The sequence below is a fragment of the Salmo salar genome, unplaced genomic scaffold, assembly GCF_905237065.1.
Source record: "Salmo salar unplaced genomic scaffold, Ssal_v3.1, whole genome shotgun sequence".
NCBI classification, from domain to species: domain Eukaryota; kingdom Metazoa; phylum Chordata; class Actinopteri; order Salmoniformes; family Salmonidae; genus Salmo; species Salmo salar.
Window position 1 is genome coordinate 1,501 of NW_025547472.1, and position 15,001 is coordinate 16,501.

Consider the following 15,001-nt stretch of genomic DNA (forward strand, 5'->3'; position numbering starts at 1 on the left):
TTGATGATGTTAGGGAGAGATGGCCTGTATTGATGATGTTAGGGAGAGATGGCCTGTATTGATGATGTTAGACAATAGTTGAGGAGAGATGGTCTGTAATGATGATATTAGACAATAGTTAGAGATGGCTGTATTGATGATATTAGGGGAGATACCCTGTATTGATGATGTTAGGGAGAGATGGCCTGTATTTATGATGTTAGGGAGAGATGGCCTGTATTGATGATGTTAGGAGAGATGGCCTGTATTGATGATGTTAGGGAGAGATGGCCTGTTTGATGATAAGTTAGGGAGAGATGGCCTGTTCATTGATGATGTTAGGGAGAGATGGCCTGTATTGATGATGTTAAGGAGAGATGGCCTGTATTGATGATGTTAGACAATAGTTAGGGAGAGATGGTCTGTATTGATGATACTATACAATAGTTAGGGAGAGATGGTCTGTCCTGTATTGATGATATTAGACAATAGTTAGGGAGAGATGGTCTGTATTGATGATATTAGACAATAGTTAGGGAGAGATGGCCTATATTGATGATATTAGACAATAGTTAGGGAGAGAGATGGTCTGTATTGATGATATTAGACAACAGTTAGGGAGAGATGGCCTGCATGATGATATTAGACAATAGTTAGGGAGAGATGGTCTGTCTGTATGATGATATTAGACAATAGTTAGGGGAGAGATGGTCTGTATTGATGATATTAGACAATAGTTAGGAGAGATGGTCTCTATTGATGATGTTAGGGAGAGATGGTCTGTCCTGTATTGATGATATTAGACAATAGTTAGGAGAGATGGTCTGTATTGATGATATTAGACAATAGTTAGGGAGAGATGGCCTGTATTGATGATGTTAGGAGAGATGGTCTGTATTGATGATGTTAGAGAGGAAGGGAGAGATGGCCTGTATTGATGATGTTAGGGAGAGATGGCCTGTATTGATGATGTTAGGGAGAGATGGCCTGTATTGATGATGTTAGGGAGAGCATGGCCTGTATTGATGATGTTAGGGAGAGATGGCCTGTATTGATGATGTTAGGGAGAGATGGCCTGTATTGATGATGTTAGGGAGAGATGGCCTGTATTGATGATGTTAGGGAGAGATGGCCTGTATTGGATGATGTTAGGGAGAGATGGCCTGTATTGATGATGTTAGGGAGAGATGGCCTGTATTGATGATGTTGGGAGAGTTGGCCTGTATTGATGATGTTAGAGGAGAGTTGGCCTGTATTGATGATGTTAGGGAGAGATGGCCTGTATTGATGATGTTAGGGAGAGATGGCCTGTATTGATGATGTTAGGAGAGATGGTCTGTATTGATGATGTTGGGAGATTTGGCCTGTATTGATGATGTTAGGGAGAGATGGTCTGTATGGATGATGTTAAGGAGAGATGGCCTGTATTGATGCTGTTAGGAGAGATGGCCTGTATTGATGATGTTAGGGAGAGATGGCCTGTATTGATGATGTTAGGGAGAGATGGTCTGTATTGATGATGTTAGGGAGAGTTGGCCTGTATTGATGATGTTAGGGAGAGATGGCCTGTATTGATGATGTTAGGGAGAGATGGCCTGTATTGATGATGTTAGGGAGAGATGGCCTGTATTGATGATGTTAGAGAGATGGCCTGTATTGATGATGTTAGGAGAGATGGCCTGTATTGATGATGTTAGAGATGGCCTGTATTGATGATGTTGGGGAGAGATGGCCTGTATTGATGATGTTGGGGAGAGATGGCCTGTATTGATGATGTTAGGGAGAGATGGCCTGTATTGATGATGTTAGGGAGAGATGGCCTGTATTGATGATGTTAGGGAGAGATGGTCTGTATTGATGATGTTAGGGAGAGATGGCCTGTATTGATGATGTTAGGGAGAGATGGCCTGTATTGATGATGTTAGGAGAGAGATGCTGTATTGATGATGTTAGAAAAGGAGAGATGGCCTGTATTGATGATATTAGACAATAGTTTTGGGAGAGATGGCCTGTATTGATGATGTTAGGGAGAGATGGTCTGTATTGATGATGTTAGAAATAGTAGGAGAGATGGCCTGTATTGATGATATTAGACAATAGTTTGGGAGGAGATGGCCTGTATTGATGATGTTAGGGAGAGATGGTCTGTATTGATGATGTTAGGGAGAGATGGCCTGTATTGATGATATTAGAAGGAGAGATGGCCTGTATTGATGATGTTAGGAGAGATGGCCTGTATTGATGATGTTAGGGAGAGATGGCCTGTATTGATGATGTTAGGGAGAGATGGCCTGTATGATGATGTTAGGGAGAGATGGCCTCGCATTGATGATGATAGGGAGAGTTGGCCTGTATTGATGATGTTAGGGAGAGATGGCCTGTATTTATGATGTTAGGAGAGATGGCCTGTATTTATGATGTTAGGGAGAGATGGCCTGTATTGATGATGTTAGGGAGAGATGGCCTGTATTGATGATGTTAGGAGAGATGGCCTGTATTGATGATGTTAGGGAGAGATGGCCTGTATTGATGATGTTAGACAATAGTTAGGGAGAGATGGTCTGTATTGATGATATTATACAATAGTTGGGGAGAGATGGTCTGTCCTGTATTGATGATATTAGACAATAGTTAGGGAGAGATGGCCTATATTGATGATGTTAGACAATAGTTAGGGAGAGATGGTCTGTATTGATGATATTAGACAATAGTTAGGGAGAGATGGCCTGTATTGATGATATTAGACAATAGTTAGGAGAGATGGTCTGTCCTGTATTGATGATATTAGACAATAGTTAGGGAGAGATGGTCTGTATTGATGATATTAGACAATAGTTAGGGAGAGATGGTCTCTATTGATGATGTTAGGGAGAGATGGTCTGTCCTGTATTGATGATATTAGACAATAGTTGGGAGAGATGGTCTGTATTGATGATATTAGACAATAGTTAGGGAGAGATGGCCTGTATTGATGATGTTAGGAGAGATGGTCTGTATTGATGATGTTAGGGAGAGATGGCCTGTATTGATGATGTTAGGGAGAGATGGCCTGTATTGATGATGTTAGGGAGAGATGGCCTGTATTGAGATGTTAGGGAGAGATGGCCTGTATTGATGATGTTAGGAGAGATGGCCTGTATTGATGATGTTAGGGAGAGATGGCCTGTATTGATGATGTTAGGGAGAGATGGCCTGTATTGATGATGTTAGGGAGAGATGGCCTGTATTGATGCTGTTAGGGAGAGATGGCCTGTATTGATGATGTTAAGGGGAGATGGTCTGTATTGATGATGTTAGGGAGAGTTGGCCTGTATTGATGATGTTAGGGAGAGTTGGCCTGTATTGATGATGTTAGGGAGAGATGGCCTGTATTGATGATGTTAGGAGAGATGGTCTGTATTGATGATGTTAGGGAGATTTGGCCTGTATTGATGATGTTAGGGAGAGATGGTCTGTATGGATGATGTTAGGGAGAGATGGCCTGTATTGATGCTGTTAGGGAGAGATGGCCTGTATTGATGATGTTAAGGAGAGATGGCCTGTATTGATGATGTTAGGGAGAGATGGCCTGTATTGATGATGTTAGGAGAGATGGTCTGTATTGATGATGTTAGGGAGAGTTGGCCTGTATTGATGATGTTAGGGAGAGATGGCCTGTATTGATGATGTTAGGGAGAGATGTCCTGTATTGATGATGTTAGGGAGAGATGGCCTGTATTGATGATGTTAGGGAGAGATGGCCTGTATTGATGATGTTAGGGAGAGATGGCCTGTATTGATGATGTTAGGGAGAGATGGCCTGTATTGATGATGTTGAGGGAGAGATGGCCTGTATTGATGATGTTGGGGAGAGATGGCCTGTATTGATGATGTTAGGGAGAGATGGCCTGTATTGATGATGTTAGGGAGAGATGGCCTGTATTGATGATGTTAGGGAGAGATGGCCTGTATTGATGATGATAGGGAGAGATGGTCTGTATTGATGATGTTAGGGAGAGATGGCCTGTATTGATGATGTTAGGGAGAGATGGCCTGTATTGATGATGTTAGGGAGAGATGGCCTGTATTGATGATGTTAGGGAGAGATGGCCTGTATTGATGATATTAGACAATAGTTTGGGAGAGATGGCCTGTATTGATGATGTTAGGGAGAGATGGTCTGTATTGATGATGTTAGGGAGAGATTGGCCTGTATTGATGATATTAGACAATAGTTTGGGAGAGATGGCCTGTATTGATGATGTTAGGGAGAGATGGTCTGTATTGATGATGTTAGGGAGAGATGGCCTGTATTGATGATGTTAGGGAGAGATGGCCTGTATTGATGATGTTAGGGAGAGATGGCCTGTATTGATGATGTTAGGGAGAGATGGCCTGTATTGATGATGTTAGGGAGAGATGGCCTGTATTGATGATGTTAGGGAGAGATGGCCTGTAATGATGATGTTAGACAATAGTTAGGGAGAGATTGGTCTGTCCTGTATTGATGATATTAGACAATAGTTAGGGAGAGATGGTCTGTATTGATGATATTAGACAATAGTTAGGGAGAGATGGCCTGTATTGATGATGTTAGGGAGAGAGATGGCCTGTATTGATGATGTTAGGGAGAGATGGCCTGTATTGATGATGTTAGGGAGAGATGGCCTGTATTGATGATGTTAGGGAGAGATGGCCTGTAATGATGATGTTAGGGAGAGATGGCCTGTATTGATGATGTTAGACAATAGTTAGTGAGAGATGGTCTGTATTGATGATATTATACAATAGTTAGGGAGAGATGGTCTGTCCTGTATTGATGATATTAGACAATAGTTAGGGAGAGATGGTCTGTATTGATGATATTAGACAATAGTTAGGGAGATGGCCTATATTGATGATATTAGACAATAGTTAGGGAGAGATGGTCTGTATTGATGATATTAGACAATAGTTAGGGAGAGATGGCCTGTATTGATGATATTAGACAATAGTTAGGGAGAGATGGTCTGTCCTGTATTGATGATATTAGACAATAGTTAGGGAGAGATGGTCTGTATTGATGATATTAGACAATAGTTAGGGAGAGATGGTCTCTATTGATGATGTTAGGGAGAGATGGTCTGTCCTGTATTGATGATATTAGACAATAGTTAGGGAGAGATGGTCTGTATTGATGATATTAGACAATAGTTAGGGAGAGATGGCCTGTATTGATGATGTTAGGGAGAGATGGTCTGTATTGATGATGTTAGGGAGAGATGGCCTGTATTGATGATGTTAGGGAGAGATGGCCTGTATTGATGATGTTAGGGAGAGATGGCCTGTATTGATGATGTTAGGGAGAGATGGCCTGTATTGATGATGTTAGGGAGAGATGGCCTGTATTGATGATGTTAGGGAGAGATGGCCTGTATTGATGATGTTAGGGAGAGATGGCCTGTATTGATGATGTTAGGGAGAGATGGCCTGTATTGATGATGTTAGGGAGAGATGGCCTGTATTGATGATGTTAGGGAGAGATGGCCTGTATTGATGATGTTAGGGAGAGTTGGCCTGTATTGATGATGTTAGGGAGAGATGGCCTGTATTGATGATGTTAGGGAGAGATGGCCTGTATTGATCATGTTAGACAATAGTTAGGGAGAGATGGCCTGTATTGATGATGTTAGGGAGAGATGGCCTGTATTGATGATATTAGACAATAGTTAGGGAGAGATGGCCTGTATTGATGATATTAGGGAGAGATGGTCTGTATTGATGATGTTAGGGAGAGATGGTCTGTTTTGATGTTAGGGAGAGATGGCCTGTATTGATGATGTTAGGGAGAGATGGCCTGTATTGATGATGTTAGGGAGAGATGGCCTGTATTGATGATGTTAGGGAGAGATGGCCTGTATTGATGATGTTAGGGAGAGATGGCCTGTATTGATGATGTTAGGGAGAGATGGTCTGTATTGATGATGTTAGGGAGAGATGGCCTGTATTGATGATGTTAGGGAGAGATGGCCTGTATTGATGATGTTAGGGAGAGATGGCCTGTATTGATGATGTTAGGGAGAGATGGCCTGTATTGATGATGTTAGGGAGAGATGGCCTGTATTGATGATGTTAGACAATAGTTAGGGAGAGATGGTCTGTATTGATGATATTAGACAATAGTTAGGGAGAGATGGCCTGTATTGATGATATTAGGGAGAGATGGCCTGTATTGATGATGTTAGGGAGAGATGGCCTGTATTTATGATGTTAGGGAGAGATGGCCTGTATTGATGATGTTAGGGAGAGATGGCCTGTATTGATGATGTTAGGGAGAGATGGCCTGTATTGATGATGTTAGGGAGAGATGGCCTGTATTGATGATGTTAGGGAGAGATGGCCTGTATTGATGATGTTAGGGAGAGATGGCCTGTATTGATGATGTTAGACAATAGTTAGGGAGAGATGGTCTGTATTGATGATATTATACAATAGTTAGGGAGAGATGGTCTGTCCTGTATTGATGATATTAGACAACAGTTAGGGAGAGATGGTCTGTATTGATGATATTAGACAATAGTTAGGGAGAGATGGCCTATATTGATGATATTAGACAATAGTTAGGGAGAGATGGTCTGTATTGATGATATTAGACAATAGTTAGGGAGAGATGGCCTGTATTGATGATATTAGACAATAGTTAGGGAGAGATGGTCTGTCCTGTATTGATGATATTAGACAATAGTTAGGGAGAGATGGTCTGTATTGATGATATTAGACAATAGTTAGGGAGAGATGGTCTCTATTGATGATGTTAGGGAGAGATGGTCTGTCCTGTATTGATGATATTAGACAATAGTTAGGGAGAGATGGTCTGTATTGATGATATTAGACAATAGTTAGGGAGAGATGGCCTGTATTGATGATGTTAGGGAGAGATGGTCTGTATTGATGATGTTAGGGAGAGATGGCCTGTATTGATGATGTTAGGGAGAGATGGCCTGTATTGATGATGTTAGGGGAGAGATGGCCTGTATTGATGATGTTAGGAGAGATGGCCTGTATTGATGATGTTAGGGAGAGATGGCCTGTATTGATGATGTTAGGGAGAGATGGCCTGTATTGATGATGTTAGGGAGAGATGGCCTGTATTGATGATGTTAGGGAGAGATGGCCTGTATTGATGATGTTAGGGAGAGATGGCCTGTATTGATGATGTTAGGGAGAGATGGCCTGTATTGATGATGTTAGGGAGAGATGGCCTGTATTGATGATGTTAGGGAGAGTTGGCCTGTATTGATGATGTTAGGGAGAGTTGGCCTGTATTGATGATGTTAGGGAGAGATGGCCTGTATTGATGATGTTAGGGAGAGATGGCCTGTATTGATGATGTTAGGGGAGAGATGGTCTGTATTGATGATGTTAGGGAGATTTGGCCTGTATTGATGATGTTAGGGAGAGATGGTCTGTATGGATGATGTTAGGGAGAGATGGCCTGTATTGATGCTGTTAGGGAGAGATGGCCTGTATTGATGATGTTAGGGAGAGATGGCCTGTATTGATGATGTTAGGGAGAGATGGTCTGTATTGATGATGTTAGGGAGAGTTGGCCTGTATTGATGATGTTAGGGAGAGATGGCCTGTATTGATGATGTTAGGGAGAGATGGCCTGTATTGATGATGTTAGGGAGAGATGGCCTGTATTGATGATGTTAGGGAGAGATGGCCTGTATTGATGATGTTAGGGAGAGATGGCCTGTATTGATGATGTTAGGGAGAGATGGCCTGTATTGATGATGTTGGGGAGAGATGGCCTGTATTGATGATGTTGGGGAGAGATGGCCTGTATTGATGATGTTAGGGAGAGATGGCCTGTATTGATGATGTTAGGGAGAGATGGCCTGTATTGATGATGTTAGGGAGAGATGGTCTGTATTGATGATGTTAGGGAGAGATGGCCTGTATTGATGATGTTAGGGAGAGATGGCCTGTATTGATGATGTTAGGGAGAGATGGCCTGTATTGATGATGTTAGGGAGAGATGGCCTGTATTGATGATATTAGACAATAGTTTGGGGAGAGATGGCCTGTATTGATGATGTTAGGGAGAGATGGTCTGTATTGATGATGTTAGGGAGAGATGGCCTGTATTGATGATATTAGACAATAGTTTGGGAGAGATGGCCTGTATTGATGATGTTAGGGAGAGATGGTCTGTATTGATGATGTTAGGGAGAGATGGCCTGTATTGATGATGTTAGGGAGAGATGGCCTGTATTGATGATGTTAGGGAGAGATGGCCTGTATTGATGATGTTAGGGAGAGATGGCCTGTATTGATGATGTTAGGAGAGATGGCCTGTATTGATGATGTTAGGGAGAGATGGCCTGTATTGATGATGATAGGGAGAGTTGGCCTGTATTGATGATGTTAGGGAGAGATGGCCTGTATTTATGATGTTAGGGAGAGATGGCCTGTATTTATGATGTTAGGGAGAGATGGCCTGTATTGATGATGTTAGGGAGAGATGGCCTGTATTGATGATGTTAGGGAGAGATGGCCTGTATTGATGATGTTAGGGAGAGATGGCCTGTATTGATGATGTTAGACAATAGTTAGGGAGAGATGGTCTGTATTGATGATATTATACAATAGTTAGGGAGAGATGGTCTGTCCTGTATTGATGATATTAGACAATAGTTAGGGAGAGATGGCCTATATTGATGATATTAGACAATAGTTAGGGAGAGATGGTCTGTATTGATGATATTAGACAATAGTTAGGGAGAGATGGCCTGTATTGATGATATTAGACAATAGTTAGGGAGAGATGGTCTGTCCTGTATTGATGATATTAGACAATAGTTAGGGAGAGATGGTCTGTATTGATGATATTAGACAATAGTTAGGGAGAGATGGTCTCTATTGATGATGTTAGGGAGAGATGGTCTGTCCTGTATTGATGATATTAGACAATAGTTAGGGAGAGATGGTCTGTATTGATGATATTAGACAATAGTTAGGGAGAGATGGCCTGTATTGATGATGTTAGGGAGAGATGGTCTGTATTGATGATGTTAGGGAGAGATGGCCTGTATTGATGATGTTAGGGAGAGATGGCCTGTATTGATGATGTTAGGGAGAGATGGCCTGTATTGATGATGTTAGGGAGAGATGGCCTGTATTGATGATGTTAGGGAGAGATGGCCTGTATTGATGATGTTAGGGAGAGATGGCCTGTATTGATGATGTTAGGGAGAGATGGCCTGTATTGATGATGTTAGGGAGAGATGGCCTGTATTGATGCTGTTAGGGAGAGATGGCCTGTATTGATGATGTTAGGGAGAGATGGTCTGTATTGATGATGTTAGGGAGAGTTGGCCTGTATTGATGATGTTAGGGAGAGTTGGCCTGTATTGATGATGTTAGGGAGAGATGGCCTGTATTGATGATGTTAGGGAGAGATGGTCTGTATTGATGATGTTAGGGAGATTTGGCCTGTATTGATGATGTTAGGGAGAGATGGTCTGTATGGATGATGTTAGGGAGAGATGGCCTGTATTGATGCTGTTAGGGAGAGATGGCCTGTATTGATGATGTTAGGGAGAGATGGCCTGTATTGATGATGTTAGGGAGAGATGGCCTGTATTGATGATGTTAGGGAGAGATGGTCTGTATTGATGATGTTAGGGAGAGTTGGCCTGTATTGATGATGTTAGGGAGAGATGGCCTGTATTGATGATGTTAGGGAGAGATGTCCTGTATTGATGATGTTAGGGAGAGATGGCCTGTATTGATGATGTTAGGGAGAGATGGCCTGTATTGATGATGTTAGGGAGAGATGGCCTGTATTGATGATGTTAGGGAGAGATGGCCTGTATTGATGATGTTGGGGAGAGATGGCCTGTATTGATGATGTTGGGGAGAGATGGCCTGTATTGATGATGTTAGGGAGAGATGGCCTGTATTGATGATGTTAGGGAGAGATGGCCTGTATTGATGATGTTAGGGAGAGATGGCCTGTATTGATGATGATAGGGAGAGATGGTCTGTATTGATGATGTTAGGGAGAGATGGCCTGTATTGATGATGTTAGGGAGAGATGGCCTGTATTGATGATGTTAGGGAGAGATGGCCTGTATTGATGATATTAGACAATAGTTTGGGAGAGATGGCCTGTATTGATGATATTAGACAATAGTTTGGGAGAGATGGCCTGTATTGATGATGTTAGGGAGAGATGGTCTGTATTGATGATGTTAGGGAGAGATGGCCTGTATTGATGATATTAGACAATAGTTTGGGAGAGATGGCCTGTATTGATGATGTTAGGGAGAGATGGTCTGTATTGATGATGTTAGGGAGAGATGGCCTGTATTGATGATGTTAGGGAGAGATGGCCTGTATTGATGATGTTAGGGAGAGATGGCCTGTATTGATGATGTTAGGGAGAGATGGCCTGTATTGATGATGTTAGGAGAGATGGCCTGTATTGATGATGTTAGGGAGAGATGGCCTGTATTGATGATGATAGGGAGAGTTGGCCTGTATTGATGATGTTAGGGAGAGATGGCCTGTATTGATGATGTTAGGGAGAGATGGCCTGTATTGATGATGTTAGGGAGAGATGGCCTGTATTGATGATGTTAGGGAGAGATGGCCTGTATTGATGATGTTAGGGAGAGATGGCCTGTATTGATGATGTTAGGGAGAGATGGCCTGTATTGATGATGTTAGGGAGAGATGGCCTGTATTGATGATGTTAGGGAGAGATGGTCTGTATTGATGATGTTAGGGAGAGTTGGCCTGTATTGATGATGTTAGGGAGAGTTGGCCTGTATTGATGATGTTAGGGAGAGATGGCCTGTATTGATGATGTTAGGGAGAGATGGCCTGTATTGATGATGTTAGGGAGATTTGGCCTGTATTGATGATGTTAGGGAGAGATGGTCTGTATGGATGATGTTAGGGAGAGATGGCCTGTATTGATGCTGTTAGGGAGAGATGGCCTGTATTGATGATGTTAGGGAGAGATGGCCTGTATTGATGATGTTAGGGAGAGATGGTCTGTATTGATGATGTTAGGGAGAGTTGGCCTGTATTGATGATGTTAGGGAGAGATGGCCTGTATTGATGATGTTAGGGAGAGATGGCCTGTATTGATGATGTTAGGGAGAGATGGCCTGTATTGATGATGTTAGGGAGAGATGGCCTGTCTTGATGATGTTAGGGAGAGATGGCCTGTATTGATGATGTTAGGGAGAGATGGCCTGTATTGATGATGTTGGGGAGAGATGGCCTGTATTGATGATGTTGGGGAGAGATGGCCTGTATTGATGATGTTAGGGAGAGATGGCCTGTATTGATGATGTTAGGGAGAGATGGCCTGTATTGATGATGTTAGGGAGAGATGGCCTGTATTGATGATGTTAGGGAGAGATGGCCTGTATTGATGATGTTAGGGAGAGATGGTCTGTATTGATGATGTTAGGAAGAGATGGCCTGTATTGATGTTGTTAGGGAGAGATGGCCAGTATTGATGATGTTAGGGAGAGATGGCCTGTATTGATGATGTTAGGGAGAGATGGCCTGTATTGATGATATTAGACAATAGTTTGGGAGAGATGGCCTGTATTGATGATGTTAGGGAGAGATGGTCTGTATTGATGATGTTAGGGAGAGATGGCCTGTATTGATGATATTAGACAATAGTTTGGGAGAGATGGCCTGTATTGATGATGTTAGGGAGAGATGGTCTGTATTGATGATGTTAGGGAGAGATGGCCTGTATTGATGATGTTAGGGAGAGATGGCCTGTATTGATGATGTTAGGGAGAGATGGCCTGTATTGATGATGTTAGGGAGAGATGGCCTGTATTGATGATGTTAGGGAGAGATGGCCTGTATTGATGATGTTAGGGAGAGATGGCCTGTATTGATGATGATAGGGAGAGTTGGCCTGTATTGATGATGTTAGGGAGAGATGGCCTGTCTTGATGATGTTAGGGAGAGATGGCCTGTCTTGATGATGTTAGGGGAGAGATGGCCTGTATTGATGATGTTAGGGAGAGATGGCCTGTATTGATGATGTTAGGGAGAGATGGCCTGTATTGATGATGTTAGGGAGAGATGGCCTGTATTGATGATGTTAGGGAGAGATGGCCTGTATTGATGATGTTAGGGAGAGATGGCCTGTATTGATGATGTTAGGGAGAGATGGCCTGTATTGATGATGTTAGGGAGAGATGGCCTGTATTGATGATGTTAGGGAGAGATGGCCTGTATTGATGATGTTAGGGAGAGATGGCCTGTATTGATGATGTTAGGGAGAGTTGGCCTGGGCCTCTGCTGTGCAGGTTGCAGCATACTCTCTACCTCTGTAATTGTTTCACTCTTTATTGCGTTGATGCATTTCCTCATCGTTTGGTATGTCAGTTTAAAAACCACAGCCTTTTGCCATAATTACAACTAGAGGTTGGTGTTGTATTATACATTTAGTTTCCTGTTCTGTTTTTTAACTGGAAGGTCAAGTCTTCATTAGAAGTGTCATGCTACATAAGGGGATGTAGCTTAAAGGACAGATGACTTAGCTACAGGACTTAGGTTTGTGATGCTAGGCTAGGCTATTTGCTCATTGACAATAATAAGCACAGCTCTGTTGCCATCAGTGTGATTGGAGCCCAGTCTGTGTCTTTGGTAGAAGTACGCTTGCTTCTCTCCTGTAATGCTGTGTGGCCTAATGCTGTGTGGCCTAATGCTGTGTGGCCTAATGCTGTGTGGCCTAATGCTGTGTGGCCTAATGCTGTGTGGCCTGATGCTGTGTGGCCTGATGCTGTGTGGCCTAATGCTGTGTGGCCTAATGCTGTGTGGCCTAATGCTGTGTGGCCTGATGCTGTGTGGCCTGATGCTGTGTGGCCTAATGCTGTGTGGCCTAATGCTGTGTGGCCTAATGCTGTGTGGCCTGATGCTGTGTGGCCTGATGCTGTGTGGCCTGATGCTGTGTGGCCTACTCCTCCTATCGCCATTCATACTTCAACATGACATTGAACTAATGCAGAGGAGTGTTGTATTTGAAAGATAAATGATTGATTTTTAAAACAGGGTAAATCAAGGTGTAGACTAGGTCTTATTCACAGTACAGGTGAATGCATATTATGCATGACATATTAGTGTGTCATGCATTAAGTTATTCAGCTTTTTTTTTTTTACATTTTAGTCATTTAGCAGACACTCTTATCCAGAGCGACTTACAGTAGTGAATACATACATTTCATACATTTCATATCATGCTTCTTTTTATTATTTATTTTTTTTGTACTGGCCCCCCCTTGGGAATCGAACCCACAACCCTGGCGTTGCACACACCATGCTCTACCAACTGAGCCATAGCTGATTTCATATACAGATAACCAACAAACCCTTCTGTTTAGGACTAGGTGGTATCTTCCTGCATTGTAAAGTGTTCTAGCCTGTCTGGACGGTTTAAACATCTCTACACCATTTCAAATCTACTTTCCACCTTCAGAAATGAGCCGAATCACATCGCACGGCAGTTTCGACGTCTAGTTTGGATTTACTTTTGGTTGAGTTGTCAACTGACGTGAATTCAACGTGAAATAATAACACAAAAAAAAGTCATTTTAATTTAAAAGTTAGGTGGAGAAAAAAAAAAGAAATTTCTTTGATTAAATGTTACAAATCCAATCAGTTTTCCATGTTGAGTCAACATCACCACATTATATTTTTGGGGGTTGAAATAACGTGGAAATTCTGATTTAACCAGTTTCGGCCCTTGCGGGATGTTGGTAAAATGATTTGAACATATTGGACCATGCGTATAGCCTATGTACAGTTGAAGTCGGAAGTTTACATACACCAAGGTTGGAGTCATTAAAACTCGTTTTTCAAACACTCCACAAATTTCTTGTTAACAAACTATAGTTTTGGCAAGTCGGTTAGGACATCTACTTTGTGCATGACACAAGTCATCTTTCCAACAATTGTTTACAGACAGATTATTTCACTTATAATTCACTGTATCACAATTCCAGTGGGTCAGAAGTTTACATACACTAAGTTGACTGTGCCTTTAAACAGCTTGGAAAATTCCAGAAAATGATGTCATGGCTTTAGAAGCTTCTGATAGGCTAATTGACATAATTTGAGTCAATTGGAGGTGTACCTGTGGATGAATTTCAAGGCCTACTTTCAAACTCAGTACCTCTTTGCTTGACATCATGAGAAAATCCAAAATAAATCAGCCAAGACCCCCAAGAAATGGTGGACCTCCACAAGTCTGGTTCATCCTTGGGAGCAATTTCCAAACGCCTGAAGGTACCACGTTCATCTGTACAAACAATAGTACGCAAGTATAAACACCATGGGACCACGCAGCCGTCATACCGCTCAGGAAGGTGACGCGTTCTGTCTCCTAGAGATGAACGTACTTTGGTGCGAAAAGTGCAAATCAATCCCAGAACAACAGCAAAGGACCTTGTGAAGATGCTGGAGGAAACGGGTACAAAAGTATCTATATCCTGTGGTGGTTAATTGCTGTATTACCAAATGAGGAGAGAGACAAACTTCACACACCAGTCAGAGTTATACTTAAACTACATCTTTAATAATTAAGAGCTTTTGCAAAAGCACTTGACTTTCAATGGTGCACCATTTCTAATGAACCATTGAAAAGTGATTACACAAAAGTACAAAGATCTTTTATAGCCAAGATACACCCCTCTCAACGTACATGACGAACCACAGATACATAGAATGGGTCACAAGGTTAAGATTTGTATGAAAGGTATCTATAATACATAGCAGACAGTTATTACTGTGTCAACAGTTTTCATTGTATAGACCAGTATCTGGTCCTCCTACTCCAAACTGGAACCATCTCTCCCTGGTACGGTATAGAACAGAAACATTAACTCATGTTATCTGGAATGCTCTTTAGGTTTTATCACCCAAAAGACATCGTAAATCTCCTCTGTCAGTATTATCTCCCAGAGGCCCCATCCTCAGTAGAACACACACACACAATAGTGAACAGAATACTCTATTC